General features: G+C 48.8%; 1 protein-coding gene across 3 annotated transcripts in view; it reads left to right on the forward strand.

The window, feature by feature from the left end:
* The window catches only part of Pde9 (phosphodiesterase 9), a 230,387-nt gene that overhangs the window by 78,112 nt on the left and 137,275 nt on the right, over nt 1–15,000 (forward strand). For all 3 annotated transcript variants that reach the window (XM_071696727.1, XM_071696728.1, XM_071696726.1), the window contains exon 2: nt 12,795–12,849. The gene's annotated coding sequence lies outside the window, so the exon portion shown is untranslated. The remainder of the gene's footprint in view (nt 1–12,794; nt 12,850–15,000) is intronic.

Below are 15,000 nucleotides of genomic sequence, written 5' to 3' on the forward strand. Positions count from 1 at the left end.
GGTGGGGTGGTGGGGGGGGGGGTGGGGGGGGGGGTGCGGGGGGGGGTGAGGGGTGGGGGGGGGGTGTGGTGCGGTTGAGGTGGGTGAGGGGTTGGGGTGGGTGATGGGGTGGGTGGGAGGTGGGGGGTGGCGGGAGGGGGGTGGGGGGGTTGTGAAAAAAGTGTGGGGGGGGGGGTGGGGTGAGGGTGTTGGTGGGGGTGGGGATGGTGGGTGGTTGTGGTCGGGTGAGGGGATGTGGGGGCGGTGGGGTGAGGTTGATGGGGGGTAGGGGTGGGTGGTGAGGGGTGTGGCGTGGGGGGTGAGGCCCGGGGTGTGTGGGGGGCGGGGTGATGTCAGGTGACCTGGTGAGGGGGTGATGGAAGGTGCCTGGGATGGGAGGTGATGGACAGGTGACCTGGGGTGGGGGGTGATAGACAGGTGACTTGGGGTGGTAGGGGGTGATAGACAGGTGACCTGGGGTAGGGGGTGATAGACAGGTGACCTGGGTTGGGGGTGATGGACAGGTGACCTGGGGTGGGGGTGATGGACAGGTGACCTGGGGTGATAGGACGGGGACCTGGGGGTGATTGACAGGTGACTGGGGTTGGGGAGGGGTGATAGACAGGTGACCTGGGGTGGGGGTTGAGGTGATAGACAGGTGGACCTGGGGTGGTGGGGGGGTGATAGACAGGTGACCTTGGGTGGAGGGGTGATAGACTGGAGGGACCTGGGGTGGTGGGGGGTGATAGACAGGTGGTGACCTGGGGTGGGGAGGTGGTCCACAGAGTTCAGTGGTGGACGGGGGTCCTGGTGCTGGGGGGGGTTAGAGAAAACACCCCCCCACCCCACCTTTTAAGTACGTGACCTAGGGATGGAGGGAGTGCGAGAGGAAGAGAAATAGAGGAATGAAGAGAGAGAGAGAGAGAGAGAGAGGAGAGAGAGAGAGAGGAGAGAGAGAGAGAGAGGAGGTGAGAGAGAGAGAGAGTTACACAGACCCCATGGTCCGCCACGCGAGGTGTGGTCTGACCTTAACGTTAAACTCCTTAGAATTGGAAAACGATTATCTTTATACAATGTGGAATGTGAGAATTCAATGCTCTCTCTACTCTCTCTCTCTCTCTCTCTCTCCTCTTCTCTCTCTCGCTCTCTCTCTTCTCTCTCTCTCTAATGTAATATATATAATATATATATATATATATATATATATATATATATATATATATATTATATATATATATATATCATTAGTGTAAGTTCTTGTTTACTCAGGGGGTGCGGGCCTGCAGTTATTTGGGGTGGAAATCTGGGGGGGAAGGAAAAAAAGGGGGTTGGTTACCCCTTCGCCCGTAGTAGTATGGGGTGGGGAGTGGGGTGGAAGGGGGTAATCTTGTGGAGGGGAGGAAGGGGGTATTTGTGGAGGGGGTGGAAGGGTGGGTAATCTTGTGGAGGGGGAGGGAAGGGGGTAATCTTGTGGAGGGGGAGATGTGAAGGGGGTAATCTTGTGGAGGGGTGGAAGGGGGTTAATCTTGTGGAGGGGGATGGGAAGGGCGGTAAATCTTGTGGGGGGGAGGGAAGGGGGTTAATCTTGTGGAGGGGAGGGTACAGGGGGTAATCTTGTGGAGTGGTGAGGGAAGGGGGTAATCTTGTGGAGGGGGTGGAAGGGGTAATCTTTGGAGGGGAGGGGAAGGGGTGGTAATCTTGTGGAGGGGTGGAAGGGGGTAATCTTGTGGAGGGGGAGGGAAGGGGGTAATCTTGTGGAGGGGGGAGGGAAGGGGGTAATCTTGTGGAGGGGGAGGGGAGGGGTGTATCTTGTGGAGGGGGAGGGAAGGGGTGGTGAATCTGGTGGGAGGGGGTGGAAAGGGGGTAATCTTGTGGAGGGGGGTGGGAAGGGGTAATCTTGGGGTGGGGGAGGCGATATTTGGGGTGATATGTTTAATGGGGGGTAGGGAGTTTATTTGATTTTTATTGTCGTTGGAGGGACGAGTTAAGTGTGTCTAGAGGAGGTCGCAGAGGTGGTGTTTGGTTTTGGGGGGGTTTGTTAATAAGTTTGGGGGGAATTCGAGTGCACAAATAGATAGGAGGGGAAATATTGTATGTTAAGTAATAAGGGGGGGGGGAGGGAGCAGAAAAATTAGGTGTTATTAAATAAATTCAAGGTAAATTAAGGGGGTAATCTTGTGGAGGGGGAGGGAAGGGGGTAATCTTGTGGAGGGGGATGGAAAAGGTGGTAATCTTGTGGAGGGGGAGGGGAAAGGGGGTATTTGTGGAGAGGGAGGGAAAGGGGGGTTAATCTTGTGGAGGGGGAGGGAAGGGGGTAGATCTTGTGGATGGGGTGGAAGGGTGGTAATCTTGTGGAGGGGAGGGAAAGGGCGGTAATCTTGTGGAGGGGGTGGACGGGGGTTATTAATCTTTTGGGTTTATGGAGCGCGGGAGGGAAGGGGGTAATCTTTTGGAGGGGGGAGGGAAGGGGGTAATCTTGTGGAGAGGGAGGGAAGGGTGGGTAATCTTGTGGAGGGGAGGGAAGGGGGTATCTTTGTGGAAGGGGGGTATCTTGTGGAGTGGGAGGGGAGGGCTGGTAATCTTGAGTGGAGGGAGGGAAGGGTGTAATCATGTGGAGGGGTGGAAGGGGTTAATTTGTGGAGGGGGAGGGATGGGAAGGGGGAATCTAGTGGAGGGGGAGGGAGGGTGAAATCTTGTGGGAGAGGGAGGAAGGGGGTAATCTTGTGGAGGGGGCAGGGAAGGGTGTCACTCTTGTTGGAGGGGGTGGCACCCATGGGTAATTAACTATAACATTTATATACTTCTACGTCCCTTCCCCCCCCATCCCCCCCCCCCCCCCCCCCCCCCCCCCCCCCCCCCCCCCCCCCCAACTTTTATATATTATATAAATTATATTTTTATTTATTATTTATTTATCATTTTATTATTTATTAATTTGTTATTATTAATATATTATATATATTTTTTTATTTTTATTATTTATATTTTATATTATATATAATTTATTTTAATCTTTATATTTATATATTTATATAATTATTTTATAGTTATTATTATTTTTATATTTTTTTAATTTTATAATATTTAATTTTTTTTTATATTATTATTAATATTATTTTTTTATATTTATTTTTATAATATTTATTTTATATTTCCCCATTATTATTATATTATATATTTATATTAATTATTTTTTTTTTTTATATATTAATTATTATATTATATATTTTCTTTATATTTTTTATTAATTTAATATTATATATATATTATTTTTATTGTTTATAGTCTTAATTTAATATTTTATTATATTTATTTATTTTCATATAATATTATAATTAATTAATATTTATAATTTTTATATTATTTATATTTTCAATTATTATATATATTTATTTATAATATTTTTATATTATATTAATTTTTTTTATTATTTTTTTTAATTATTTATTATTAGTAATTATTAATTATTTAATTATTTTTTATATTTATTTATTTTATTTATATTTATTATATTTATTTTAATTTTATATTATTATTATTATAGAAATATATTTTTAATATAATTATTTATATTTAATATATTATTTTTTTTTATTTATATTTATATGTATATAATTTATATTTTATATTATTTATTTTTATACTTAATATATTTTATTAATATCTTATATTTATTTTATTTTTTATTATTTTTATATTATTATTTTTATTATACTATTATATATTATTTAGATTTTATATATATATATAAATTTATATATATTATTTATATATATTAGTATATATTTTATTTATATTTATTTTATATTAATATATATGAATATATTTTTTTTATTATTAATATTATATTAATCTTGTGGAGGGGTGGAAGGGGTTAATCTTGTGGAGGGGGAGGGAAGGGGGGTAATCTTGTGGAGGGGGTGAAAGGGGGTAATTGGTGAGGGGGAGGGAAAGGAAGCGGTAATCTTGTGGAGGGGGAGGGAGGGGGGGGTAATCTTGTGGAGAGGGACGGGAAGACAAGGGGTAATCTGTGGAGGGGGAGGGAAGGGGTAATCTTGTGGAGGGGGTGGAAGGGGGTTAATCTCCTGTGGAGGGGGTGGAAGGGGGTAATCTTGTGGAGAGGGAGGGAATGGGGGTAATCTTGTGGAGAGGGGAGGGAAGGGTGGTTAATCTTGTGGAGGGGGGAGGGAAGGGGGTTAATCTTGTGGAGGGGTGGAAGGGGGTAATCCTTGTGGAGGGGGTGAGGGAAGGGGGGTAATCTTGTGGAGAGGGAAGGGAAGGGGGTAATCTTGTGGAGGGGACGAGGAAGGGGTAATCTTGTGGCGGGGGTGGAAAGGAAGGGGGTATCTTGTGGAGGGGGAGGGAAGGGGGGTAATCTTGTGGGAGGGGTGGAAGGGGGTAATCTTGTGGAGGGGGAGGGAAGGGTGGTAATCTTGTGGAGGGGTGGAAGGGGGTATTCTTGTGGAGGGGGAGGGAAGGGGGTAATCTTGTGGAGGGGGAGGGAAGGGGGTAATCTTGTGGAGAGGGAGGGAAGGGGGTAATCTTGTGGAGGGGGAGGGAAGGGGGTAATCTTGTGGAGGGGGTGGAAGGGGGTAATCTTGTGGAGAGGGAGGGAAGGGGGTAATCTTGTGGAGGGGGAGGGAAGGGGGTAATCTTGTGGAGGGGAGGGAAGGGGGTAATCTTGTGGAGGGGGAGGAAGGGGGTAATCTTGTGGAGAGGGGAGGAAGGGGGTAATCTTGTGGAGGGGGAGGGAAGGGGGTAATCTTGTGGAGGGGGTGGAAGGGGGTAATCTTGTGGAGGGGGAGGGAAGGGGGTAATCTTGTGGAGGGGGTGGGAAGGGGGTAATCTTGTGGAGGGGAGGGAAGGGGGTAATCTTGTGGAGGGGGAGGGAAGGGGGTAATCTTGTGGAGAGGGGAGGGAAGGGGGTAATCTTGTGGAGGGGGAGGGAAGGGGGTAATCTTGTGGAGGGGGAGGGAAGGGGGTAATCTTGTGGAGTGGGAGGGAGGGGGTAATCTTGTGGAGGGGAGGGAAGGGGGTAATCTTGTGGAGGGGGAGGGAAGGGGGTAATCTTGTGGAGGGGGAGGGAAGGGGGTAATCTTGTGGAGGGGGTGGAAGGGGGTAATCTTGTGGAGGGGGAGGGAAGGGGGTAATCTTGTGGAGGGGGAGGGAAGGGGGTAATCTTGTGGAGGGGGAGGGAAGGGGGTAATCTTGTGGAGGGGGAGGAAGGGGGTAATCTTGTGGAGGGGGAGGGAAGGGGGTAATCTTGTGGAGGGGGTGGAAGGGGGTAATCTTGTGGAGGGGGAGGGAAGGGGGTAATCTTGTGGAGGGGGAGGGAAGGGGGTAATCTTGTGGAGGGGGAGGGAAGGGGGTAATCTTGTGGAGGGGGAGGGAAGGGGGTAATCTTGTGGAGGGGGAGGGAAGGGGGTAATCTTGTGGAGGGGGAGGGAAGGGGGTAATCTTGTGGAGGGGGAGGGAAGGGGTAATCTTGTGGAGGGGGAGGGAAGGGGGTAATCTTGTGGAGGGGGAGGAAGGGGGTAATCTTGTGGAGGGGTGGAAGGGGGTAATCTTGTGGAGGGGGAGGGAAGGGGGTAATCTTGTGGAGGGGGAGGGAAGGGGGTAATCTTGTGGAGGGGGAGGGAAGGGGTAATCTTGTGGAGGGGGAGGGAAGGGGGTAATCTTGTGGAGGGGAGGGAAGGGGGTAATCTTGTGGAGGGGGTGGAAGGGGGTAATCTTGTGGAGGGGGAGGGAAGGGGGTAATCTTGTGGAGGGGAGGGAAGGGGGTAATCTTGTGGAGGGGGAGGGAAGGGGGTAATCTTGTGGAGGGGGAGGGAAGGGGGTAATCTTGTGGAGGGGGAGGGAAGGGGGTAATCTTGTGGAGGGGGAGGGAAGGGGGTAATCTTGTGGAGGGGGTGGAAGGGGGTAATCTTGTGGAGGGGGAGGGAAGGGGGTAATCTTGTGGAGGGGGGAGGAAGGGGGTAATCTTGTGGAGGGGGAGGGAAGGGGGTAATCTTGTGGAGGGGGAGGGAAGGGGGTAATCTTGTGGAGGGGGAGGGAAGGGGGTAATCTTGTGGAGGGGGAGGGAAGGGGGTAATCTTGTGGAGGGGGTGGAAGGGGGTAATCTTGTGGAGGGGGAGGGAAGGGGGTAATCTTGTGGAGGGGGGGGAAGGGGGTAATCTTGTGGAGGCGGGATGGGATGGGGGTAATCTTGTGGAGGGGGAGGGAAGGGGGTAATCTTGTGGAGGGGGAGGGAAGGGGGTAATCTTGTGGAGGGGGTGGGAAGGGGGTAATCTTGTGGAGGGGGAGGGAAGGGGGTAATCTTGTGGAGGGGGTGGAAGGGGGTAATCTTGTGGAGGGGGAGGAAGGGGTTAATCTTGTGGAGGGGGAGGAAGGGGGTAATCTTGTGGAGGGGGTGGAAGGGGGTAATCTTGTGGAGGGGGAGGGAAGGGGGTAATCTTGTGGAGGGGGTGGAAGGGGGTAATCTTGTGGAGGGGAGGGAAGGGGGTAATCTTGTGGAGGGGGAGGGAAGGGGTAATCTTGTGGAGGGGTGGAAGGGGGTAATCTTGTGGAGGGGGAGGGAAGGGGGTAATCTTGTGGAGGGGGAGGAAGGGGGTAATCTTGTGAGGGGGGTGGAAGGGGGGTAATCTTGTGAAGGGGAGGGAAGGGGGTAATCTTGTGGAGGGGGTGAAAGGGGGTAATCTTGTGGAGGGGAGGGAAGGGGGTAATCTTGTGGAGGGGGAGGGAAGGGGGTAATCTTGTGGAGGGGGAGGGAAGGGGGTACTCTTGTGGAGGGGGAGGGAAGGGGGTAATCTTGTGGAGGGGGTGGAAGGGGGTAATCTTGTGTGGAGGGGGAGGGAAGGGGGTAAACTTGTGGAGGGGGAGGGAAGGGGGTAATCTTGTGGAGGGGGAGGAAAGGGGGTAATCTTGTGGAGGGGGAGGGAAGGGGGTAATCTTGTGGAGGGGGAGGGAAGGGGGTAATCTTGTGGAGGGGGAGGGAAGGGGGTAATCTTGTGGAGGGGGAGGGAAGGGGGTAATCTTGTGGAGGGGGTGGAAGGGGGTAATCTTGTGGAGGGGGTGGAAGGGGGTAATCTTGTGGAGGGGGAGGGAAGGGGGTAATCTTGTGGAGGGGGAGGGAAGGGGGTAATCTTGTGGGGGGGGAGGGAAGGGGGTAATCTTGTGGAGGGGGAGGGAAGGGGGTAATCTTGTGGAGGGGGTGGAAGGGGGTAATCTTGTGGAGGGGGAGGGAAGGGGGTAATGTTGTGGAGGGGGAGGGAAGGGGGTAATGTTGTGGAGGGGGAGGGAAGGGGGTAATCTTGTGGAGGGGGAGGGAAGGGGGTAACATTGGCTGGGGGGGGTCACCATGCCAGGCCCCTCCCCCCCTCCCCTGAGCACGATGGTATGACACGACCCTTGAGCACGACCCTTGAGCACGACCCTTGAGCACGACCCTTGAGCACGACCCTTGAGTATGACCCTTGAGCACGACCCTTGAGCACGACCCTTGAGCACGACCCTTGAGCACGACCCTTGAGTATGACCCTTGAGCACGACCCTTGAGCACGACCCTTGAGCACGACCCTTGAGTATGACCCTTGAGCACGACCCTTGAGCACGACCCTTGAGCACGACCCTTGAGCACGACCCTTGAGTATGACCCTTGAGCACGACCCTTGAGCACGACCCTTGAGCACGACCCTTGAGTATGACCCTTGAGCACGACCCTTGAGTATGACCCTCGAGTACGACCCTTGAGTACGACCCTTGAGTACGACCCTCGTGTACGACCCTTGAGCACGACCCTTGAGTACGACCATCGAGTACGACCCTTGAGCACGACCATCGAGTACGACCCTCGAGTACGACCCTTGAGCACGACCATCGAGTACGACCCTCGAGTACGACCCTTGAGCACGACCCTCGAGCACGACCCCCTCGAGTACGACCCTCGAGCGTGACGTTACGACCCTGTGGTAGTCGTACCCCCCCTATATTGCCCTCCCCCCTACACCACCACCCCACTTCCCGTTTTCTGTATCATGTGTTATTTTCGCTCTGCCTCACTGTAATCTCCCTGGAAGGGGGATTGGACAACACCTTCCTCCCTCATACACAAGGGATAAGGCAGAGATCCCAGGGTGGGAGCATGGATGAAAGGGGGGGGGGGCAACCCTCTCTTACTCTCCCTGTCTCTCTCTCAGTCTGGCATACTCTCCCTGTCTCTCCCTGCGTCTGGCATACTCTCCCTGTCTCTCCCTGATTTTGGCATACTCTCCCTGAGTTTGGCATACTCTCCCTGTCTCTCCATGAGTCTGGCATACTCTCCCTGTCTCTCCCTGAGTCTGGCATACTCTCCCTGCGTCTGGCATACTCTCCCTGTCTCTCCCTGAGTCTGGCATACTCTCCCTGTCTCTCCCTGAGTCTGGCATACTCTCCCTGTCTCTCCCTGAGTCTGGCATACTCTCCCTGTCTCTCCCTGAGTCTGGCATACTCTCCCTGAGTCTGGCATACTCTCCCTGAGTCAGGCATACTCTCCCTGTCTCTCCCTGTCTCTCCCTGCGTCTGGCATACTCTCCCTGTCTCTCCCTGCGTCTGGCATACTCTCCCTGTCTCTCCCTGCGTCTGGCATACTCTCCCTGTCTCTCCCTGCGTCTGGCATACTCTCCCTGTCTCTCCCTGATTTTGGCATACTCTCCCTGTCTCTCCCTGAGTTTGGCATACTCTCCCTGTCTCTCCATGAGTCTGGCATACTCTCCCTGTCTCTCCCTGAGTCTGGCATACTCTCCCTGCGTCTGGCATACTCTCCCTGTCTCTCCCTGAGTCTGGCATACTCTCCCTGTCTCTCCCTGAGTCTGGCATACTCTCCCTGTCTCTCCCTGAGTCTGGCATACTCTCCCTGAGTCAGGCATACTCTCCCTGCGTCTGGCATACTCTCCCTGTCTCTCCCTGCGTCTGGCATACTCTCCCTGTCTCTCCCTGAATCTGGCATACTCTCCCTGTCTCTCCCTGAGTCTGGCATACTCTCCCTGTCTCTCCCTGAGTCTGACATACTCTCCCTGTCTCTCTGCGTCTGGCATACTCTCCCTGTCTCTCCCTGCGTCTGGCATACTCTCCCTGTCTCTCCCTGAGTCTGGCATACTCTCCCTGTCTCTCCCTGATTTTGGCATACTCTCCCTGTCTCTCCCTGAGTCTGGCATACTCTCCCTGTCTCTCCCTGCGTCTGGCATACTCTCCCTGTCTCTCCCTGAGTCTGGCATACTCTCCCTGCGTCTGGCATACTCTCCCTGTCTCTCCCTGAATCTGGGATATATATATATATATATAATAATCTCCCTGACCGGGATATGTGATACTCTCCCTGATTGTGGAGAAAGTGATCCTCTCCCTTTCTCCCTGGGTCTAGGATGTGTAATCTCCCTGACCGGAATACGTAATCATCCACTGACGAGAAAGTAGTCATCCCCCTGACTCTGGGGTATGTAATCATCCCTCCCTGACTCTGGGGTATGTAATCATCCCTCCCTGACTCTGGGGTATGTAATCATCCCCCTGACTCTGGGGTATGTAATCATCCCTCCCTGACTCTGGGGTATGTAATCATCCCCCCCTGACTCTGGGGTATGTAATCATCCCTCCCTGACTCTGGGGTATGTAATCATCCCTCTGTCTCTGGGGTATGTAATCATCCCTCCCTGACTCTGGGGTATGTAATCATCCCTCCCTGATTCTGGGGTATGTAATCATCCCTCCCTGACTCTGGGGTATGTAATCATCCCTCCCTGACTCTGGGGTATGTAATCATCCCCCCTGACTCTGGGGTATGTAATCATCCCTCCCTGACTCTGGGGTATGTAATCATCCCTCTGTCTCTGGGGTATGTAATCATCCCTCCCTGACTCTGGGGTATGTAATCATCCCTCCCTGACTCTGGGGTATGTAATCATCCCTCCCTGACTCTGGGGTATGTAATCATCCCTCCCTGATTCTGGGGTATGTAATCATCCCTCCCTGACTCTGGGGTATGTAATCATCCCTCCCTGACTCTGGGGTATGTAATCATCCCTCCCTGACTCTGGGGTATGTAATCATCCCTCTGTCTCTGGGGTATGTAATCATCCCTCCCTGACTCTGGGGTATGTAATCATCCCTCCCTGACTCTGGGGTATGTAATCATCCCCCTGACTCTGGGGTATGTAATCATCCCTCCCTGACTCTGGGGTATGTAATCATCCCTCCCTGACTCTGGGGTATGTAATCATCCCTCCCTGACTCTGGGGTATGTAATCATCCCTCCCTGACTCTGGGGTATGTAATCATCCCTCCCTGATTCTGTGGTATGTAATCATCCCTCCCTGACTCTGGGGTATGTAATCATCTCCCTGACTCTGGGGTATGTAATCATCCCCCTGACTCTGGGGTATGTAATCATCCCTCCCTGACTCTGGGGTATGTAATCATCCCTCCCTGACTCTGGGGTATGTAATCATCCCTCCCTGACTCTGGGGTATGTAATCATCCCTCTCTCTGGGGTATGTAATCATCCCTCCCTGACTCTGGGGTATATAATCATCCCCCTGACTCTGGGGTATATAATCATCCCCCTGACTCTGGGGTATATAATCATCCCTCCCTGACTCTGGGGTATGTAATCATCCCTCCCTGACTCTGTGGTATGTAATCATCCCCCTGACTCTGGGGTATGTAATCATCCCTCCCTGACTCTGGGGTATATAATCATCCCTCCCTGACTCTGGGGTATGTAATCATCCCTCCCTGACTCTGGGGTATATAATCATCCCTCCCTGACTCTGGGGTATGTAATCATCCCCCTGACTCTGGGGTATGTAATCATCTCCCTGACTCTGGGGTATGTAATCATCCCTCCCTGACTCTGGGGTATGTAATCATCCCCCTGACTCTAGGGTATGTAATCATCTCCCTGACTCTTCCCTTCCCCCCTCCCCCCCTGAGAACAGGGAGCATATAAGAGTCCACCACCATATACCCCTGACTGGTGGCCATGTTGCCCCACATGTATATTTATGCTATATTTGCATATTTATATATATCAACCCCCCCCCCTCCCCACCTCCCTCTCCGGGGGATGTTGACATTTTGCTCTCTCCCTCTCTGGGGGTGAGGGTGTGTGTGTGTGTGTGGGGTGTTTAGGATGGATCATTGTGTGCACAAACACGTTGATGGATGGTAACCTCGTATTACCTCATTATATATTCATCTACCACCACCTCTCCTCTTATATATATATATATATATATATATATATATATATATATATATATATATATATATATATATATATATATATATATATATATGTGTGTGTGTGTGTGTGTGTGTGTGTATTGCTTTGAATCCACTAGGGGGAAAATGAAACAGGATAAGTTGCCAAGTGCACTTTCGTGTAATAATCACATCATCAGGGGAGACACAAGAGAGAAATATAAATCAGTTGATATACATCGAAGAGACGAAGCTAGGACGCCATTTGGTAAACATGTGATATATATATATATATATATATATATATATATATATATATATATATATATATATATATATATATATATCTTTTTCTTTCATACTATTCGCCATTTTCCGCGTTAGCGAGGTAGCGTTAAGAACAGAGGACTGAGCCTTAAAGGGAATATCCTCACTTGGCCACCTTCTCTGTTCCTTCTTTTGGAAAATTAAAAACGAGAGGGGAGGATTTCCAGCCCCCCGCTCCCTCCCCTTTTAGTCGCATCATCTCATTCGAAAGGGGGCGCCATCGTTTCCCTCCTACTGAAGGTAGCGTAACATTAGGAAAACGAGATGCTGTATAATACGAAGATCCCCCCTTTTAGAAAATGGGGTCCTGGGGTAACTATAGATAAATATATAAATGAATATAAACCCGAGGTCATGCCTACGTGCTCAAGATGGTGAAGATCAAGTCACCACATCCCGTTTTCTATGAATTATCGGTCAAGTCCACTTTGGTAATTCCAGCAATTCAAGCTATATTGTGAATTCCCCCTCCAGAGCTGGGTGCACGAAACACAACATATGAACTGTGAGGGTGGTGGAAGGGGTGGAATATCCGGTTCGAATGCCATCTTGGTTTAGACACGTAGCGCGCGCACGGCGCCTGCGCGGCTCGCCTTTCCCGCCACGCCGAATGTAAACAAACACATGGCGGGAGCTTTGACACGGAGACGCGAGATCCATTGTCTTCTATCTATTATGGTTAGGTTTACTTGCATAGTATTGATCTAAGCTACAATGAATTATATTATATTGTACTAATTGTATATATATATATATATATATATATATATATATATATATATATATATATATATATATATATATATATATATATATTCCTATGAGTCCATGGGGAAAATGAAACACAATAAGTTCCCAAGTGCACCTTCGTGTAATAATCACACCATCAAGGGAGACACAAGAGAGAAATATATCAACTAACATATTTCTCTCTTGTGTCTCCCCTGATGATGTGATTATTACACGAAAGTGCACTTGGCAACTTATCCTGTTTCAGTTTCCCCCTAGTGGACTCATAGCAATATCTTGATCACGCGCAAAATTGTGATCCTTTCCCATATATATATATATATATATATATATATATATATATATATATATATATATATATATATATATATATATATATATATATTGCAAGATGTTCTAGTTCGAAGGTGAAGGTAGTTGATAGCAATTGATAATGGATAGTGAGGATCGACGTGAGATAATTTGCATACACCTTTCTTGTTAACATTTTCTTCACCTTCCAGGTTACACTTGTGAGGGAGCTGCCATCACACAAGCGCCACTCCCAAGTAGGGTAAGGTAAGTGTTACGGACCCATTGTTACCTACCCCGCCACCCTCACATCCCGCCACCAGAGATCCCCCTTCCCCTAGGTTGCAGTACGACACCACAAGCATCCTCATCTGATATATATATATATATATATATATATATATATATATATATATATATATATATATATATATTAGCCAGACAGACTGTCGCACCACTAGACTATGAGTTATATGTTTACATAAAACTGGTTTTATTTATTGATTACCATTTACCACAGGGCCGCCCAAATGACCTTTTAGTTAACTATACAACTACACCCACATCTTACACACACCAGTCTGGAGTGTAGAAAGAACCCTCAGTGTTTCCTGGCGAAGTAGACAGTGTCATTCGGGTGGTCAGGGTTCGAATCCCGGGTGGCCAATGGTGTTTTGTGTCCCTCAGACTGATCTGTGCCATTATATGCTTTTTATGAATGGTTTATTATCATAAGTCGTGTTGAATTATGTAAATATCATCATATTGATCGAAGGTGTATGTAAACCCAGGTCATGGCGAATGGAAAAAGGCCAGACAAGCATTCTAGAATCATCCACGGCCTGTGATTGGCCTCCTTCGTACACTCACCTTAGAAGAAGGTGTGTGATTGGCTGCTGGAGCCGCTTAATTCTAGTAAGGCGGGCGGTGATTGGTGGGGAGTCGGGCGCCGGGCAGCGTGCGTTCTAGCATGAAGGATGGTGGCGGGAAATGTGTGTGTGTGTGTGTGGGTGTGTTGAGTTGCCTGGTTGAAGGTAACGTATAATAATTGGATTAAGACGCCTCTCGGGCTTGGGTAATGGAGCGGTCCAAACTCCCCAGCGATCACAACTTGTTTGCCAAAGTCTGGACGAAACCAAGGTGAATATTGACCAGTAATAGCAGCTAAATACACGCAAGAGATTAATATGATTATTACAGTTATGTATTAATGATTATGTTTGGTGAAGATATTCAATGTATGTATGGTTCGTGGTGAGGTGCCTGAGGATTGGCGGAATGCGTGCATAGTGCCATTGTAGCAAAGGCAAAGGGGATAAAATGATTTGGTAAACAGAGAAGAGGTAGTAAAAGCTTTGCGGAAGATGAAAGCCGGCAAGGCAGCGGATTTAGATGGTATTGCAGTGGAATTTATTAAAAAAGGGGGTGACTGTATTGTTGAATGGTTGGTAATGTTATTTAATGTATGTATGACTCATGGTGAGGTGCCTGAGGATTGGCGGAATGCGTGCATAGTGCCATTGTACAAAGGCAAAGGGGATAAAATGATTTGGTAAACAGAGAAGAGGTAGTAAAAGCTTTGCGGAAGATGAAAGCCGGCAAGGCAGCGGATTTAGATGGTATTGCAGTGGAATTTATTAAAAAAGGGGGTGACTGTATTGTTGAATGGTTGGTAATGTTATTTAATGTATGTATGACTCATGGTGAGGTGCCTGAGGATTGACGGAATGCGTGCATAGTGCCATTGTACAAAGGCAAAGGGGATAAGAGTGAGTGCTCAAATTACAGAGGTATAAGTTTGTTGAGTATTCCTGGTAAATTATATGGGAGGGTATTGATTGAGAGGGTGAAGGCATGTACAGAGCATCAGATTGGGGAAGAGCAGTGTGGTTTCAGAAGTGGTAGAGGATGTGTGGATCAGGTGTTTGCTTTGAAGAATGTATGTGAGAAATACTTAGAAAAGCAAATGGATTTGTATGTAGCTTTTATGGATCTGGAGAAGGCATATGATAGAGTTGATAGAGATGCTCTGTGGAAGGTATTAAGAATATATGGTGTGGGAGGAAAGTTGTTAGAAGCAGTGAAAAGTTTTTATCGAGGATGTAAGGCATGTGTACGTGTAGGAAGAGAGGAAAGTGATTGGTTCTCAGTGAATGTAGGTTTGCGGCAGGGATGTGTGATGTCTCCATGGTTGTTTGATTTGTTTATGGATGGGGTTGTTAGGGAGGTGAATGCAAGAGTTATGGAGAATGGGGCAAGTATGCAGCCTGTTGTGGATGAGAGAGCTTGGGAAGTGAGTCAGTTGTTGTTCGTTGATGATACAGCGCTGGTGGCTGATTCGTGTGAGAAACTGCAGAAGCTGGTGACTGAGTTTGGTAAAGTGTGTGAAAGAAGAAAGCTGAGAGTAAATGTGAATAA

The sequence above is a fragment of the Panulirus ornatus genome, chromosome 61 (genome assembly GCF_036320965.1).
Source record: "Panulirus ornatus isolate Po-2019 chromosome 61, ASM3632096v1, whole genome shotgun sequence".
In the NCBI taxonomy this organism is placed as follows: Eukaryota; Metazoa; Arthropoda; class Malacostraca; order Decapoda; family Palinuridae; genus Panulirus; species Panulirus ornatus.